At 35.7% G+C, this 6,207-nt stretch overlaps 1 long non-coding RNA gene across 1 annotated transcript; it reads right to left on the bottom strand.

The window, feature by feature from the left end:
• Positions 1-1,106: 1,106 nt before the first annotated feature.
• On the bottom strand, positions 1,107-3,313 carry LOC127106787 (uncharacterized). The gene is made up of 3 exons (XR_007795493.1): positions 1,964-3,313; positions 1,775-1,852; positions 1,107-1,511 (listed from the first exon to the last, which is right to left on the bottom strand). It is a non-coding gene; the product is annotated as an uncharacterized LOC127106787 (long non-coding RNA).
• Positions 3,314-6,207: the final 2,894 nt, after the last annotated feature.

The following is a 6,207-nucleotide window of genomic DNA, read 5'->3' as shown; positions in this document are numbered from 1 at the left end:
ATGACCTATCCGAGCAGTAATTGACATGCAATCGTACGACAAGTGCTTTATTGTAGACCACTGACAGTCCACTGGAGTATTCTTCACAATCAAAGCAATGCATAGATTTTTTCTTTCGATTTAACTTTTTATTATTCTCAAGGTTTTATGGCATTACGCAATCAAGATTGGCAGTTATTTTGCAAATAAAATGCGGAAAAATAAAAATGAGAATTTACTGAATAACGACTGAATTTATTGACAGTGGAAAATTTGTACATGTAGAGTGTGTACAAGGATGCAAAAATCCTTAAAGAGGGATTTGCAAGAAATTGAAAAATAAATTAAATGGAAAAGGGAAATTTGTTTGACTTTCTGTTGATCACAACATTGGCTGTCATTCGCTGTAGCGCTAAGCTTAAGTACTTTGGTTCTACTAACGATGATTAGATGATCTGATGCCGCCTAAGGTGAAGCTAAGGGTGAGAATGTACTCAAAAGACAACGTCAAGATATAGTCAAATGCCTTTATCCATAACTTTTGCGTGGAAGTTTTTTATTCTTTTGTCCACTGAGATGCCATTTTTGCCTAAGTCGCCCTTTCGGATTTTCAACTTAGCGGATTTTTATTATTTTTTCAATCCTTAACTTTTGCATCAACAGTTCTTTTTTTTTTGGATCCATCGGGATAGCCATTTTTGCCTAGAATTTTTTTGGATCCATCGGGATAGCCATTTTTGCCTAGAATTGTTCTTATGAGCACCAATCTAGCAAGCTTTGTATCATAGGCATAATATTTTTTGACTATGTCTGAGTTTACTGGCATTGGCAAGTCATCCATTGGTCAACAATTGACTTTTTGGTCAACTTTGACCAAAGTCAACCAAATCACAATTTTAAATCAAAACCATTTTATTCATTTAAATCATTCACCATTTCAAAGCATTCATAAGCCATATCTAAATTAATGTCAATCATCCATGTTCATTTCAAATGACCATTTTCAATACGAAACCATCTTTGAAACCAAATTCCAATTCATTTGATTTTCCATCCAAACCAAATTTACTTCTAAACATTCGATCTCTAACTTCCTGTCATAGCACCTATATCATTCAAAATCCATATAATCATAATCCAATACATCAATTCCATTATAATTTCAATTTCCAAATCACATTTGATTTCTACGATCCAAATTCCATATTACATTCCAATACAAATTCAATCCCATATACATATATGTTCCTTTCCTATTACATCCAATTACCATCATAGCCATAAATATTGCATACACCCATTTAAAATTCACAAGGTTCATTTTCATTTACAACCATCTTACAACAATATTCAAATAAATCAAAGTTACAAGACTACAATAATCACTACACATTGCCATTTCAATGCATTTAATATATCCTAATCCATTCCATATGCTTAACATGTCCAAGCAACCTTCCTACATCACCAAGTCCATAGCATGTCCAATCACCAATCCATAGCTAACTCCAAGTAATTCCATGATACGCCACCTACAAATGAACCGAAAATTCAAGTTATTACCACCATATAACAATTCTAACAGCAAGCTTATTCATTTAACCAAAGCATTGCATTGACAGTAGTGCAAAACCTACACTTCATCAACTAACATTTAAAACTCTAATTGTTTCTCCTAACTGTTTGCAATCTCTATAACTAACTAACCAATCATAACAGAAATTGGTAACAAACATACACAATGCCATAGAAACTAGTTAGGATTTCCAACTGAATAAGAACCTGAAACCCTCACCTATCAGTATCTTTTTTTCCAACTGATAACAACTTCGCCCTGCATAATAGAACCGGGCAGAAACCAACTCAAAACACCCTACAAACAAAACCAAGTTTGAGTCCCCCTAACTGAACCGCCAACTAACAAACTGAACTCCTCAAAAAGAAAAAACTTCACAAAAGGCTCAATAGAAAAAGTAAAACTAACCTCAACACAAGCCTTCATCGGAACCTGCTATTCATTCAAGGAACTCCCTCAAAAAACCCAACAAACCATTTTCAGATTTTCAAAAACCACCCAAATTCTCAACTTCCTAACAGAATTAATAAAACCTGTAACAGAATTATAACTGAATTTCAACAACCTTCATAAGGGTACCGACAACTGCTAACTGAACCTTCACTCAAAAAAAGAAACCATAACAGAATGCCAATAAAACAGATTCCAGCTGAACAGAACCTCGAAGAACTTCACAACAGAACCGAACCCTCTCCTTGACTTAGCCTTCCAAACTGCTTCAATCACCCCAAACCCCTAACAGATTTCTAACCACCCTTCAACCTGCTTTTAAAACCTCCTTCTTCAACACCACCGAAATCCCTTCCAGAGACTCAACTGGCAATGAACTTCACCCTCCATCACCATATAACCATAACCTCCCCAACCTAACTTCACAAAAGGAACCGAAGCTCCTCATAACAGATTGACACCTTCATAACACACAACCATCCATAATTTCCAGAACTATAATTTCCAGAACTAACCCCACCATTCTTCACCTCTAACCAACTTCCATTTTTCCAATAACAAGAACTTCTTAACAGAACCAAAACGGAACTCTCACAACGATCTCAATAACCATTCTCACACTGAAGCAACTCAAGAAATTCTCACAAAGAAACTTCACAGAAAAAACTCAAGAAGCCAGAAAGATTGAAACAGAAGAAGAGAGAGGAGAAGAGAGAATTTCTAGCAAGGAAGAAGAGAAAACTCACGGAATTTCACGCATCACCCTCGATCATCTCTAATCCTTCGACGAACGCAACATCTTCACGCTTCACCTGAGAACAACAACAATGATCCACAACGCATAGCTATAACACGGACGACATCGACGAACCAACGATCACACAACTGAAGAACAATGAGCGCATAAGAGAAAATAAGAAGACCAAAGAATTCATCGACTCTGAGCCACCGCGTCGGAATCGTCGGGTAAGTTTTTCTTCCTTCACCCGCGCGCAATATGATTTCGACTTTAGCGAGATTCAATTCAGTGATGAATATATAGCACCCGTTTTTTGATTCTGCTGTTCGATTGAGATTTGAATGGGGGAGATCCGTGTATGAGGAAGTGAGAGTTTGAAATGGAGTTTCGAATATTTTCTTGGTGATTACGCGCTGATGCTGACGGTGAAGTGGCTTGGATGCATTGAGTTTTGGGCATGGCAAAAGGCAAATGAGACCCGAGTTAGGCGATGAATGGCGAATTGGGCCTTTTTGCCCCCAAAACTTCATGTCCCCAACATCATTTCTAACACACACCCATTCAATCAATTCATCCCTAGCCCAATGTTCACCATCCTTTAATCTTTTTAATTATGCTAATTTATATTAATTCATGTTAATTGGGTTTTCTTGTTGATTAATCTTGCTACTGTACCTTCTTTAATCTTGATAACATTAGGTTTTTTTTATCATACGAATTAACATAGTTTTTTGATGAATTAGGTTTAGTTAGGAATTATTGTGATTTTAGTTTGATTAGAAATTAGGATTTTTATATAGGGTTTGATCTTGATTTTTTTAGGTTAATCTCATTGTATTTTAACCTTGCCATGATTGGATTGTAATTGGCTATTAGTTTTTTTGTTAAATTATTTTATATTGATTTCATTTTATTCAGGTTTTGATTAATATGGTTAGTGCTTGATTTTACCATGACTAGACTTTACGTTAATTTTTCATTCAATTTGTCTATTGTATGATGATTGTCATGATCATGTCCATATATATTAGATTCCATTCTTGATTTGGATTGGTAGTTTCTCATTGTTTTAGTTTGATCCATTTTGTTGACTTTATTCATGATTTAATAATATGGTTAATTGTAGATTTTATTATGAATCGTCCATTAGGTTATTTTTCCATTCAACCCATATATCACGTTGTGATTGTTGTGCTCATGTTCATTAATTGAACTTGTGGTTTAGATCGTTAGATTTCTCACTTGATTTAATTATGGTCATAATTCATGTTTAGGTGGATTTTAATCCTTAGAATTAATATTCACTTTAATTTTCCATTTAATCGATTAACTTGATTTGTGATATGGATAAATTGAAAATCCCATTTCAATTTAGATGATGAATGTCTTGTGTGCCTTGATTTTATTTTCCATGATCACATGATAGATCTTTGATTGCTTTTCATTGATTAATCCATTACCGTTTGAATTTATTTAAACCATTGAACATGCTTACATTTGTTGCATCATTCCCATTCATTTGACTTGATCTTATGCTAACCCCATTTGTTGTTTTGTTTTCACACGTGACTTTGAGATTCAAGCACACTTATAGCTAGCCACAGCTTCTAACCTATCCAATAGCCTTGTATTATTTTGAAGTACCATGACACTTGTATGCTTTAGGCATGGTACATAGTTTGTAATCTTGTCTAATTTTTTATCCATTTCCATTTATGTTATAATTGCTTACATCCCCCTATTGTAGGTCAAATGTCCCCTCACCCGATAATCATGTAATAACTTAGGTTTATTTGTTTTAGTTAATTCACCAGGCATGCTAATTAAAAAGATAAAAACAAAATGATAAATAAAGCATCTCAAAAGAAACAAAAAGGTACTTGATTCAACGTCAAGTTGTTTTCCAAATAAAACTCACACCATTGCAACGTGAATACTTGATCCAGCGTCAAGTATTTCCCATCCACTTTATGATACATTCTATCTCTCTCCTCCATTCTTCACACACACTTTTTCATGATAAACTCAAACACTTGATCCAACATCAAGTGCCTTTTTCAAAACCATTTTCATAACAAATCGGAATGCAAAAATAGGGTGTACATGCTTGTACACAACATTCAAGTACTTGGGTTGTCGGTTGTACCTAGCTTGAGGATCCGACACTTGACTTCCCCCTTAAAACATCTAATGCTTCAAACAAGTTAAATCTAGGTGCTATGAGGGAGAAAAATGGTATTTAGGACTCCATCATCCTCTCAACTCCCAAGTACTCTAATTGTTGGCCGTACTTAGTCAAAGGTCAGATACTTGTCTCCCTTTAAGTTCTAATGATTAGACTTGCCAAATTCTTTTCACAACTCAAATCTCTTTTTTGGATGAAAAAGAGTGGTTAGGATAACATTATCCTCTTAACTCCCGAGTTCTTAGACTGTTGACTGTATCTAGCCAAGGGTCTGATGCTTGTCTCCGTATATAAAATCAACCCCAACAAATCAAATCATCTTTTGCCTTAGTGCATTATCTTCAAAACCTTTCAATAAGGACGTGTTACTTCTGTTCTACCGTGAACGACGCTTAAGCCTCCATGTCTGAGCAAGTAATGTTTAACTACTAGAGTGTGATCCAAGGGCAACCACTTTACCGCAAACAATCAAACACTTCCCGCTCCCATGACAGAGTATACAAGCAAGTGAACAGTAGCACGCGAACGTCAATACTGCTCAGTAAAAGACAACCAAAAAAATGTTCCATTTGTGAGGCGACCTACGGAGCTCTGACTTCCTCATTGTACATATGAGGATAAGTATGCACAAGGGTCTGAATCCTTGTCGAGCACACTAAATTAAAACTTATTCTCTCCCCATCTCATTCTTTCATTTCATTCCCGATAGCAAGCAACTTACAGATAAGCAACATACATACGCATTTGATACGAGCAAGTGGTTCCCATGGAGTACCATGGATATGAGGGGTGTTAATAATTTCCCCTTGCATAACCGACTTCCGAATCCGCTCTTGGTTGCGAGACCATTCTTTCATTTGGGGTTTTATCTCTATTTTCCCTTTACTTTTGAATAAATAAAATCCGGTGGCGACTTTGTATTTTTTGCGGCGCGACAGCCGATATGGTGAAGAGTTGTCATGATCGATCTTAAACTCTTGACTCAAATTACTCATCATCTTGTTGTTTAGGTTACTAGCATTGTCAGTAATAATCTTGCTAGGCACACCATAGAGACAAATTCTTTCTTTTTTGATAAATTGGGTAACCACTTGTCTCGTGATGTTTGTGTAGGAAGCAACTTCCACCGATTTCGTAAAGTAGTCGATGACAACAAGAATGAAATGATAATCGTTAGAAGATTTCAGTTGGATCATTCCAATCATGTCAATGCCCCATATAAAGAAAACCCATGGAGAAGTTAAGACGTTCAATGGTATTGGAGGTACATGGATTTTG

The sequence above is a fragment of the Lathyrus oleraceus genome, chromosome 7, assembly GCF_024323335.1.
Source record: "Lathyrus oleraceus cultivar Zhongwan6 chromosome 7, CAAS_Psat_ZW6_1.0, whole genome shotgun sequence".
Lineage (NCBI taxonomy): Eukaryota > Viridiplantae > Streptophyta > Magnoliopsida > Fabales > Fabaceae > Lathyrus > Lathyrus oleraceus.
The sequence above is the reverse complement of the archived record's forward strand: the minus strand, read 5'-3'. Positions and strand labels throughout refer to the sequence as shown.